Genomic DNA, 12204 nt, shown 5'->3' on the forward strand with positions numbered 1-12204 from the left:
GCTCTAATTTGCCTTTCTTCCACCTTTCTCACTTTTTTCATATTTGTTACGTACTTGCCCTTGGGTACCGGGTCTGAAAATAGCAAGATTTAAGCTTTCTATTAGAAGACCATCGCGAGGTCAAAATTTGAGTACGATGATCTTTGGCATCACCCTTCTGGCCTTTTCCACTGTTTTAACCCTAGCAGCAGGAGCATAAACTTTCCAGCTGTGTGCAGGACTCAGAACTGAGCCAGAGCAATCCCCAAACCAGCTGAAGTTAGTCTGTTAGCTTTGTGCAGCCTGAAAGCTTTACATAATCATTGCCAGTCATACCTTCTGGTCATTTCCCTTTAGTGTACAGTTTCCACCTCCAAGTTCTTCTCTTACACCCTGAGAGGCTGGCCCAGAACCAACCTAGGAGCCTCCACTTGGGTGAGTAATTGTCATTAGCCTCCCTTTAGTCTCTTAAGCATCTCTCCTGTTTAGGGCTGAAGTCTAGTTCTATACGATTTCAAGTAAAAACTCCCATCCACAAGTCACTGATCCATTCATCCAACCTTACCTAGTTAGTTAGCAAAATGGGGAATCGTATTGACAAGATCATTATCCTTAAGCGATTTGGAGCCTAGTAGGGAAATTAAAATGTCAACATGCAATTGTCATACTCTGGAACAAGTGCCTATCAGGCAGGGTTGCAGATAAAATACAGGACACCCGGTTAAACTTGCATGGTTTATTTGTTAAATCTGATACCCCTACCACCGGGGAAAGTCTTGGGTGCAAGGGAACACAGGTGAGGAGGACCAGGGACGTCTTCCTAGAAGTACTGCCATTGAGGCCAACATGAGAGGGCTTAAGTCCGAAGAGGTGCAGGATAGGGGAGGGCTCTGTGAAGACAGTGAATAGCACGTGTGAAGGCCCTGACTTGAGAGCTGCCCCAGGAAATTCAGGGGCCTGAGGTTCAGGATGTGGGAATGTGGAGGATGGAAGCGTATGTCAGGGGAGGGGAGACTGGAGACGTGATGAAGTCCTGCCGTGGAATGTGGACTGGATCCTAAGCACAACGGGCCAGCCATTGTAGGACTCGAAGCGGCAGAGTGACGTAAGATAGGCATCTGAGAAAAATCCTTCTGGCTGGAGTGTAGTGACTGATTAGAAGAGGGAGTCTGGAGACAGGAGAAGGCAGAGCGGTGCTTGCTGCAGTAACGATAGTGAGTGATGGCGGTGGCTGTGAGGAAGAGAGAGGAATGGATGAGCTGCTTAGAGGATGGATGGGTAGATGTGGGAGATGAGGGAAGAGAAAGCTCGCGCGTGAAGATGGTTCCACTCAGTGGCACAGGAGAGGTAGGGAGCAGTGGGTACTGCGCTGCCATTTGCCTGTTTGCCTCAGACTGGCTCCCTGTCTTTCCACTGCTCTGCTCCGTGTCACAGGGCTGATCCTGCAAACCCCATCGCCCAGATTTCCTCGCCAACTCTTTTCCAGGTAGGTTCAGCCAGTGGAAAACATTGGCCAGAGGTTGGAGGGCAGGGGGATGGGAGAAGCCAACGTATTTTTCCCTCGCCCTCCACTCTCTGTTCGGGCAGCTGCAGCAGGGTTGGTGGCCGCTTTGCTCTGAGTGGCTGCCCCAGGCACTTCACAGTGCTTAGTATGATAATCTCGAGGTCCATCCACGACATTGCTGCAAATAGCATTATTTCATTCTTTTTATGGCTGAATAATATTCCATTGTATATATGTACCATATCTTCTTTATCCATTCATCCATCAGTGAACAGTTAGGTAGCTTCCCCATCTTGGCTATTGTAAATAGTGCTGCAATGAACATTAGGGTGTATGTATCTTTTCTTTCTTTCTTTCTTTCTTTCTTTCTTTCTTTCTTTCTTTCTTTCTTTCTTTTTCTTTCTCTCTTTCTTTCTTTCTTTCTTTCTTTTTTTTTTTTCTTTTGTCACACGGCATGTGGGATCTTAGTTCCCTGGCCAGAGATGGAACCCATGCTCCCTGCACTGGAAGCACGGAGTCTTAACCACTGGACCACCAGGGAAATCCCAGGGGTGTACGTATATTTTTGAATTAGAGTTTTTTCCGGATCTATGCCCAGGAGTGGAATTGCGGGACCCTATGGCAGCTGTATCTGTTGTCTTCATGTCTCACATCAACCACCTGCACTCCAATCCTTGCTCTCAACGTCACCTTTGGGGAACCCAACCTGCGACAGGGACCTTGACAAGAAGAAATGGCTCAGGGAAAAGCTACCTGCACAGGGAGGAGATAGAGGCCATCGACCCTGGGGTGCGGCGGGGAGAGTGGGCACAGAGATTTGTCATTTCACCCCCGATACTCAGCCCTCCTGGCTGCCCCACTCTAGGTCACCTCGTGATACAGAGATGACCCAGTTAGAGTCCCTGCCTGTGCAGGAATCTAGGGGCACCAGCGGGTCTGAATAATATTAGTGCAGGGTCTCCCCCACGGCACTGGGGTTATTTGGGGCGGGTCATCCTCTGCTGGGGGCCCCTTCTGGGCACTGTGTGGGGTTCAGCAGCATCCCTGGCCCCACCCATTTGATTCCAGGGGCCCCTCCCACCCAGTTGTGACCACCACAGATTTTCCCCAGACATGACCAAAGAACTGGGTGAGGCGGGGGCAGGATGGCCCTGGGTGAGGACAGCTGTGTTGAAGCAAGCAGCCTGTCCCAGGGCAAGGTCTGCCCCAATCCCGTCAGAGCCTGCATTTAGAACTGCCCCTTCCCTTTCCCAGCTCCCCTGCCCTGCAGTGGTCTCCGAGACATCATCCCTATGTAATAAATCACACCTTCTCAGTTTACTGTCCCCAGCACCTAGAAGAGTGATGTGTAGTAGATGCTTCATAAATACTTGCTGAATAAAGGAGTTGAATAAAGGGATGGGTGGATGAATGAATGAAGGTTACAATGGAAGGAGGGGGGAGATTCCCTTTCTGGCTCTCGGGGGTTGGGAGATCAAGTGAGAGATCCGTCCTAAATAGGCTGACCAGCCTTCTGGGGTTCCCCGGGAATGAGGGTTTCCCCACAGTTCCAGCGCTCAAACCTGAGCGGTCCTGGGCAAACTGGAGGCGGGTGTTGGTCACCCTATGTAAACACAGTAACAATTCCAACTGCAATAGCAATGGCCAAGGACCTCTAGGGTCTTATTGACCAGGCAGAGTTCTTTACCTGGCGGGGAAAGTGGCACAGGAGGGAGGGAGGAGTCTAAGGAAGAACATCCCACACGACAACGTGTGCCAATGGCCCTGGGCCCAAGGTCACACCTGACCAGGGCTTGCTTTTTTTTTTTCTAATTTACTTTTTCCCACATGGATATGCAATTGTCCTAATGCCATTTATCGAAAAGTCCTTAATTTCCCCACTTTCTGTCATATCAAGTTCTCATATATCTGTTTCTGGACCTTTATTCTATACCATAGAGCTATATGTCCCATCCTAGCACCACTAGGGCTGTTTCATCACTATAACTTTATTTTTTATTCATTTATTTTTTTGGCCGTGCCGTGCGGCATGCGGGATTTTATTTCCCTGCCCAGGGATCGAACCCGCGCCCCCTGCAGTGGAAACTCGGAGTCTTAATCGCTGGACCTCCAGGGAAGTCCCCAGGGCTTGCTTTGACATCCATCGAATGGTGGTGGGTGGACACAGGGAGCAGCTGTCTGTGAGCCATCCTGTGTAGAAATGCAGGGTGGAGGGCAGGCCAGCTGGAGCGGGAAGGGAAGAGGCGGAGGAGGGAGGGAGGGAGGGCGGGCGAGAGACAGAGAGTTTCCGGAGACAACAGCTCTGGCCCTGTCCTAGGGCATGAAAGCTGAGCTCCTAGTGCCAGGAGTCTTGGAGCCGCAGTCTGTGAGCCAGGGTGACTGGCTCTCCTCCCTGGTGTGTGTGTGTGTGGGTGGCTCTAGGCTTCTCAGGTTTGGAATGGGGTGCACGGAGCAGGGACGGAGTAGGGACCCTTCTCTCTGGGACCTCGCGGGCCATCCTTAGCTCACAAAGCTGAGCCACTCCTGGCCCTAAGGGTGGGGGTCTTATCCTCCCTGTCCCCTGGACTGCACCCTCTCACACACAACTTCCCCGTGTGTGCTCCCAGCAGCCAAGAGAATCTGTTTGTAAAAGATTTGGGGGAGGGGGGTAAACATACAAACAAGAGCAGAATGGATACTTTTCCAGAATGGGAATGGCTCTGTGTAACCCCACCCCCAGGGTGACCACAGTCCTGACCTCTAACACCCTTGACGAGTCAGCCTTGGTCTGGGCTTGCGGACCCACGGAAGCTTCCTCATCCCCTCCTTCAGACCCCGTCTCTCCCTCGGCGTCTTTGTGAGAAGCACCCGGGGAAGTGGGACTGCTAGGCTGTACTGCTGCTAGAACTCCACCTGGGCTCCACCAGGCTCCAGCCCCCCGCGCTGTGCACCTCTCTGACCCTGAGGCACCTCATCTGGTAGGAGCGGCATCACCTTCCCTCCCGGGACTTGTGACACTTAAGGCAGACACCGAAAAGACAAGTGTTTGGCTCCCTGGCTGGCAAAGGGCAGGTGCTCAATTGTCATAAGTGTCCGTATCAGTAAGGGTTCTCCAGACAAACAGAATCCATAGGGTTTATGTGTGTATATATACACACACACGTACATATGTACATGCATACAAAAATATACAGCTGTGTATATATGCAGTATGCATACAGACATATACACATATAGTATATACAATACACACACATATACACACATATAAAATGCACAGTTTGTATATATACAGTATGTATACACACATACACACATATACAATACACACATACATATACACTATACATACACACATAAAATGCATAGTTTATATATATACAGTATGTACACATACGTATAACATGCAATAGACACCTAGGTACATGTATATCATACATATATACACACATACAAAGATATTTAGGTGTGTATATATATATATAGTATGCATACATATATAATATATGCAATACATACACGTACATATAGACACACATATACACCTACATATAAAAGCATGTAGCATAAAAATATATATGTACTGTATATATAAATTCATCATATATATACATATATCATATATATGATATATACACATACATATACACAATGTATACACACACATACACACCTATATGTAAATATGTGCATGTAAATACACATATAAATACATACACAAGTGTGTCTATATATAGTATATACATATATACATATAATACCTATACAATGTATACACATACAGGTATACAACATATATACACACCTATATATAAATATACACTGTATACATACATACATACAGTGTACCTATACTGTATATATACACACACCCATATATCAATATATGGTGTGTGTATATATACAGCATGTTCACATTTATAATATGTATACTATATATATACACATACATACATGCATACAATATATACACACACATATAGGCTTGTATGTATACTGTATATAGTACTTACACATATACAAACGCATGCACATATAAACATGTGTATACATATATAATATGTATACACACATATACAAATTAATAGGCTTGTGTATATTCAGTATTTTTACATATATAGTTTTGTTTTAAGGAGTTGACTCGTGACCGTGAGGCAGGCAAGTCAGGGCAGGACTCTGGGCTGGAGACACAGGGAAGAGCTGATGTCCCAAGGCCATTGGAGGAACAGTTCCCTCTTTCTAGGGAACCTCATTTTTCTCTCCAGTCCTTCAACTGGTGGACGAGGCCCACCCACGCCGCGGCACTGACAATCTCCTTTACGCAAAATGGAGCAATTTCAGTGTTAATCTCTTCCGAAAAATACCTTCCTGGCCACATCTGGAATAATGTTTGTGGTTGCCGGGGCCCCACGCAGTGCGCACATGAGATTAACCATCCCCGATGGGGATGGCGATGATGACACTTTATTTTCTCCCTTGACCATTGTCACTACTATTCCAATTAAAATGGCAGTGCCATGAGGGCAGGGCATTTCCTTTTTTGCCAGTACTGAGCGTCCGCGGTCTGGTGCCTAGCATAGGCTAAATACACGGCATTTTTGTGAACAGAAGCCGGGATTCCGGCTGTCATATTTAATGAGGAATTATAGTCTTCTTATTGGGGGGGAGGGGTGTGTGTGTGTGTGTGTCACGGTACGTCAAGGGCGGGAGTCGAACCCGCCACCCCAGGCCCCGAGGGCTCTCCTCGGGTCCCCACTTCGGGCCGGTGGGGGTGGCCGGGGTCAGCCGAAGACGTGCGTGCGTGCGTGCGTGCGTGCGTCGTGAGAGCGGGCGAGTCCACGGGGTGGGCCGCGCATGCCGTGAGTGGTTCGCTCCGGCCCACGGCTCACTGTGCTCGCCTCACGCCGGCCCGAGTTCGCAGCAGCGCTGGAGGCCCCAGGCCTGTGACCACAAAGAGGGAGCCGGGGGCCGGACAGGAGCGCGGCGGCGGTGGCGGCTGAGGCCCAGGCCAGGCCCCCTCCCCTCAGCCGCCCGCCTGCCCGTGTGCCCCGCCCCCGCCGGCGGCGCCGCGCCCCTCCCCCAACCGCCAGACTAGCACGGTGCGGGGGCCGCGCGCGAAGACATGGGGGAGAAGCTGGAGCTGAGGCTGGAGTCGCTCGTGAGGGCCGAGCCCGCCGTCTGCCTGTGGCCGCTGCAGGTCTACGTAAGTGCCACCCGTCCCCTCCTCCCGGACCCCCGCCCCTCTTCCCCCACGGCGCGCGCTGAGCCCACCGAGAAACGGAGCGACTCGAGTCGCCAGACCTTCTTTGGAGCCCCCCTTCCCCCCGCGCCGTGGTTCTCCGCGGCCGTTTCCAGCCCCCGCGCGCAGGGTGGGCAGAGGGGAGCCGGCGCCGGCCGGGGGCGCAGACTCGGCCGCGGGGACCCCGCGCTTCCGAGGGGCGCCCGAGCCGGTCTGCGGTTGGCTCTGCAGGGCTGGGGACCCCGGTCCCCCCGGGCCTGGACTGCCGGCGGGCTTGCCCTTCTGTACTTTAGGATCTGACATGTAGGGATTCTGTTTCCTGGTAGTTTATTCTTAGCGCTGTCAACGTGCTTAGGTTTTTTTTTTTATTTTTGAGGGCACCCTTTCCTCCCTCTCTCCAGTTTTTTGTGTTTCTGTTTTGTTTTGTTTTAGTTAGGCATTTTGTCCCTCTGATGTTGAGTGGGTGGGCTGGCAGGACACTTGGAGAGGAGGCGTTCCGTCCCCTGATCTTGAGTGGCCTTTGGAAAATGACACGCCAAAGGGAAATTTACACAGAAGTCCGGTGATTCCAGAAATGCAGGGTGTCCGGCCAGGTGGGCGCCCGGCCTCTCGTCCCCTGTGGCGGCGTGGTGTGCGTGTACCTTGTCTCAGGGTTTACGCTTGGGCCCCGCAGCCCACCTTCCGGAGGGAAAGCGCAGCGGGCGCCTTGGGCCGGCGCCTTTGGGGCGCCCTTTCGTGCGCTCAGCTTGCGGGGGACCGGCCTCCAGGCGACCCGGCGGGGAAGCCCGCGCGACCCGCCCCTCGCGCGGGCTCCGTGTGTGTCAGTTTTGTGGAAACTGTGTCGCGACCGGGGTCGGGGTTGGGACGCTGGGACCGCCTGGGAGCCGATGTTGACTCCGAGGCCCGGTTCTCCGCAGTTATCTGAGGTCCGAGGGTTTCCAGCCCTCCACTGCGCACTGGCGCTTTCTATTTTTGCCCTTCCTGTGCCTGGAGGCGTGGCTGAGCCTGGGCTCTGGCTTTTCCGGTTGGGTAACTCCGGGTGTCCCGGGTGGGCGGCCTGAGCAGCAGTGGGCCGGGCGGGGAGACATGCCAGGGGAGGGAAACTGAAAGTGGGGAGAACCTTCAGAACTCCAGCTGATCCACTTGCCTCGCCTCCCCGCCCCTCTTACTGCACTTGTCATGCACGGGATGGCTGGCCGGCGCATTTTTCAAAATGTAATAATTTGTGTGTCCTTAGTAGCCGTGAAGCATAGTTCACTTGTAGTGCACAGTTGTAGGAGTTTTGATCGCCATCAGGCGGCAGAGCAATCCTGTCATCCCATTTGCTGCCCTTTGGCGCCAGGGTGCCTCTAGCCTCTTGGCCACTAATCTCCTCTCTGTCCCTAAGGTTTTGGCTTTTCCAGAAAGTCAGATAAACGGAACAACAGCATGTAGCTTTTTGATTCTGGCTGCTTTGGCTCAGCAAAACCTATGCGAGATTCCTCCCGGGTTTGTTTTTTTGTTGTTGTTGTTTTAAATATTTATTTATTTAGTTAATTTACTTGGCTGTGCCGGGTCTTCGTTGCGGCACATGGGATCTTCATTGCCGCGTGCAGTATGTTTTAGTTAACGGCGTGGGGGATCTAGTTCCCTGAGCAGGGATGGACCCCGGGCCCCCTGCATTGGGAGCGCGGAGTCTTAGCCACTGGACCACCAGGGAAGTCCGTCATCCCTGTTGTTGCGGGTATGAGAAGCCACTCCTTTTTCTGGCTGTGTTGTATTCCATTTTCCGTTTGTCCATTCGCCTGCGGGTGGCAGGACTTGTGGGATGTTTCCACTTTTGAGGGGATCAAGAATAAAGCTGCTGTAAACATCCCAGGGCAGTTTTCCATGTGAACTTGGGTTTTTACCTCACTTGAGAAAATACTCAGGAGTGGGACTGGGGTCTGTGCTAAGTGTATGTTTAACAACCCTCCTGCATCTTAGAAATTGATATTTTTGAATATTGGAAGAGTTTAGAAATCCACTGTGACCCAGCACCCAGGCACTTGAAACGAAGTTGGAAGTTCATCTGGAGATGGTCACGTTGTCCCCGTCACTGTCTTTTATTCGAGGCAGAGCAAGGCCACAGATTTGTAACCCTTGTAAGGAAGGCCTCGTGTGTCCAGGCCCTGGCAGGACCTGGCTTTCTAGTGGTGGGCGGTTCTGAAGTGGAGAGCGTCTTTCCCTTGCTGGCCGGACCTCGCTTGGCAGGGTGCGGGGTGTGCTGCCTGCGTGGCCGGGCGCTCTTTCTGCCGGTCAGCAGCCGTTCCTGGTGTGTCTGTCCTACTACCAGGCAGGCGGTCAGGGGCCCTAGTGAAGTGCTCAGCGAGCCGCAGCCTTCCTAAAGTTTGCGGGTAATGTCTGCTACCCTCCCATTTCCCTGCTGAGGAATTTTGCTCTCTGATGGGAAGTGAGGGGGCAGTACTTTATAAGAGTTCATATTCTGTGATGACTCGATGCTGAATACATTAAGAAAATGGGCTCCTTCCAGAAGCTTAACTTCTCGGAAGGTCAGATTACGTATGTGACTGCACGTTTGAAATGAGTGAGCTTGTTTGTTCATTGATTCATTCATTCTGCAAGCACCTCCTGGATATTTACAGTGAGTGTTCCAGGGGGCGTGGAGGACAGTAGACAGTATTCTTCTTTCTTTTGATTTTTGAATTTTACTTTATTTTTTTATACAGCATGTTCTTCTTAGTCATCAATTTTATACACATCAGTGTATACATGTCAATCCGACTCGTCCAGCTCAGCACACCACCATCCCCACCCCCCCGCGGCTTTCCTCCCTTGGTGTCCATACGTTTGTTCTCTACATCTGTGTCTCAACTTCTGCCCTGCAAACTGGTTCATCTGTTTGAGACAGCTTTGTACTTCCCGCTTCCAGGGGCTCTCATGTGGGCGCTGCGAAGCGGGGTTTTAGATGGTGCAAGGTGGAGGGTGGGCACTAGAACCGGTGCCCAGTGCCCGGGTGTGTGTGCGCTGGATGGGGCGTGCGGCCTAGGACTCCTGCCGGCTCGGTGACCCCGGCCGAGTGCCTTAAGGCTTCTAGGTCTCAGTGTTCTCATCTGTAGCATGGGCTGAACAGGACTCACTCTCTCTGGAGGTTACAAGGTCGCACTGTGTTAATGTTTGCAGACCCTACAATGTAGAACACTTAGGACAGTTTGGAGCATCGTTCATTGTTCCACAGATGTTACCTGGTCTGTTGAATGACTTTGCCTGGTACACGCCAAAGCGATTAGGAAATTGGTATATCCCAGCTTCATTTCCTTTCCATTAAAACAGGGTTCAGGAAAAAAAATCTGTTTTTCAGTAGTCGTATCATATAGTGGAAAGAGCACTGGTGTGAAGGCAGCTTAGGGTTTGAATTCCAGGGCTTATGCTGTCTGTGGCCTGGGCAGGTTACTTTTGAACTGCAATCCCCACACTTGTAAAATGACATTAAAAACCACTCTTTCTGTGGGTTCTTAGAATTAATTAAGCAGGTTATGTGTGTAAAGTAACCTGGCACTTGAATGAGTTGTCAGAACCAAGGGCTGCTGGAGACGATGCTTCTGCCCTAGGTAATCTCCCCTTCTACTGGGCGGCAGGTAAACACAAGCACAGTAGTCAGTGCTCTGGAAGAAGTGAGTTCTGGTGCTCCAGAGCACAGAATCTTTTTTTAAAATTTAATTATTATTTTATATTGGAGGTTAGTTGATGTACAATATTGTGTTAGTTTCAGGTGTACAGCAAAGTGGTTTAGTTATTCATATATCCATTCTTTTTCAGATTCTTTTCCCGTACAGTTTGTTACAGGCTATGGAGTAGAGTTCCCTGTGCTATGCAGTAGGTCCTTGTTGATTATCTATTTGATATAGAGTCGTGTGTATATGTTAATGCCAAACTCCTAATGGATCCCTCCCCCCGATCTTTCCCCTTTGCAGAGCACAGAATCTTGGAAGGGAAAGTTCAGGGTAGGCTTCTTGGAGGAGGTGCCATCCTTTCTAAGGATACGTAGAAGGTCCTGGGGTGTCAGGAGGGAGCAGTGTGTGTCAAAGTTTGAGAAATATAAGAAAATATGGCAAAACTAAGGTATAGGACTGGAACTCAGGGTTTGGGAAAGAAATGAGAGTTGATACTGGAAACTTAGTGGGGCCCAAGAGAAGGGGGCCTTGTTTGTCCTGTCAGAAGTTTAGATGTTTATCCTGAGGGCTGTGGGAAACCCTAAAGAACAGTGAGATGGACTTGTGGTTTAGAGGCTCACTCGGACCTCCATGTGCAAGGCACTTGATTGGGTGCAGGGTGAATTGTAATCTAAGGTTCCCACTTAAGTTATAAAAGGTTGGACTGGATTTTGCAGATCTGAGAGAGAATGGGTGAGGCCTGGTGACCAGTTAGAAAAGGGAGGGCAGCAAGCGTGGGTGACAGTTTACAGCTGCATCTTTTTGAGAGATACAGAGCACAGTAGGAAGGGATTGGGGGTGGGGAGAGGATCTTACTTCATCTTCAGTGCTTTAGAGGGGCCTGGTAGACAGGTCTGGGCCCAAGGTTCAGATCTGGGCTTTTGGTGAGGAGAGGTGTTTGAAGGCATGGGAGAGACTTAGGTTACCCACAACAAGATCCAAAGAATCATAGGTCTGAGGGCTTTTGAAGTGGGTATATTGAGGAAGTTTATAAGCTGAAAGAAAGCAGCCAGCAGAGAAAGGGTGTGAAGATGTAGGAGAGGAAATGATTGTTCATTTGTTTTCAAAAAGCTGAATACGTATCGTGTGCCTGGCCCTTTTCTAGGATCTGGGGTTCTCACCATGTGTTACCTCTTCTGCAAGGACAGTTCAACTCATCCCCTGGTGAAGAGAAGTCAGATTATTCTTTTTCTTTGCATCCCATTCAGGTGTAGGAACTGTTCTGTACCTCTGAAGGGACTTTACTTAACCAGAGTAATAAGTTAGAAATCAAAAGAAATTAGAGCTGGAAGGGACCTTAAAAGCCACTGTACTTAATTTTGCCTAATATTTTACATTGATTGTAAGAAAAATGCAGAGCCCATTCTCTTCAGAATTCCTTCACTGAACTTTCTTTATGACTTTCATCCAGTGGGTCTAGCTTGTAAATTTTGGCCTCCTCCTAAATCTGCTTCTTCATCCACATTACATTTTGCCCCGACTATGGTAGAAACTGCTGGGTGGTTTTGCGGCCCCGGTCTCAGTTCCTCTAAGTTCATCTGCCTACTCGGGTTGAGTGATCTTCTAACATGACAAGATATGCCTAAAATAATGCTGCTAATGGCTTGCCCACACAGAGTTAGTGCATACTAGCCGCCCAGCATGTGCTCTGCACAGAGGCCTGTAATCTGAACTGTGCTTTGCCAAGCCTCCTGGGGCTCTTTGGCCCTGAGGAAGGGGAGCTTTTTGTGATCACTCCCTTTATCTAATTGGTCCTTCAGCAGCGGGGCGCCTTTTTCTAATCAGCGGAGGCACCCTTACTCAGCCAGTGG

At 50.2% G+C, this 12204-nt stretch overlaps 1 pseudogene across 1 annotated transcript in view; it reads left to right on the top strand.

Annotated features, from left to right (window-relative positions):
• Positions 1 to 9198: 9198 nt before the first annotated feature.
• The window catches only part of LOC307065563 (3-hydroxyisobutyrate dehydrogenase, mitochondrial-like), a 28692-nt pseudogene continuing 25686 nt past the window's right edge, over positions 9199 to 12204 (top strand). The window contains exons 1-2 of the transcript in view: positions 9199 to 9232; positions 9613 to 9745. The product of the transcript in view is annotated as a 3-hydroxyisobutyrate dehydrogenase, mitochondrial-like (transcript). The remainder of the gene's footprint in view (positions 9233 to 9612; positions 9746 to 12204) is intronic.

Source organism: Hyperoodon ampullatus (genome assembly GCF_949752795.1).
Source record: "Hyperoodon ampullatus genome assembly, chromosome: 2".
In the NCBI taxonomy this organism is placed as follows: domain Eukaryota; kingdom Metazoa; phylum Chordata; class Mammalia; order Artiodactyla; family Ziphiidae; genus Hyperoodon; species Hyperoodon ampullatus.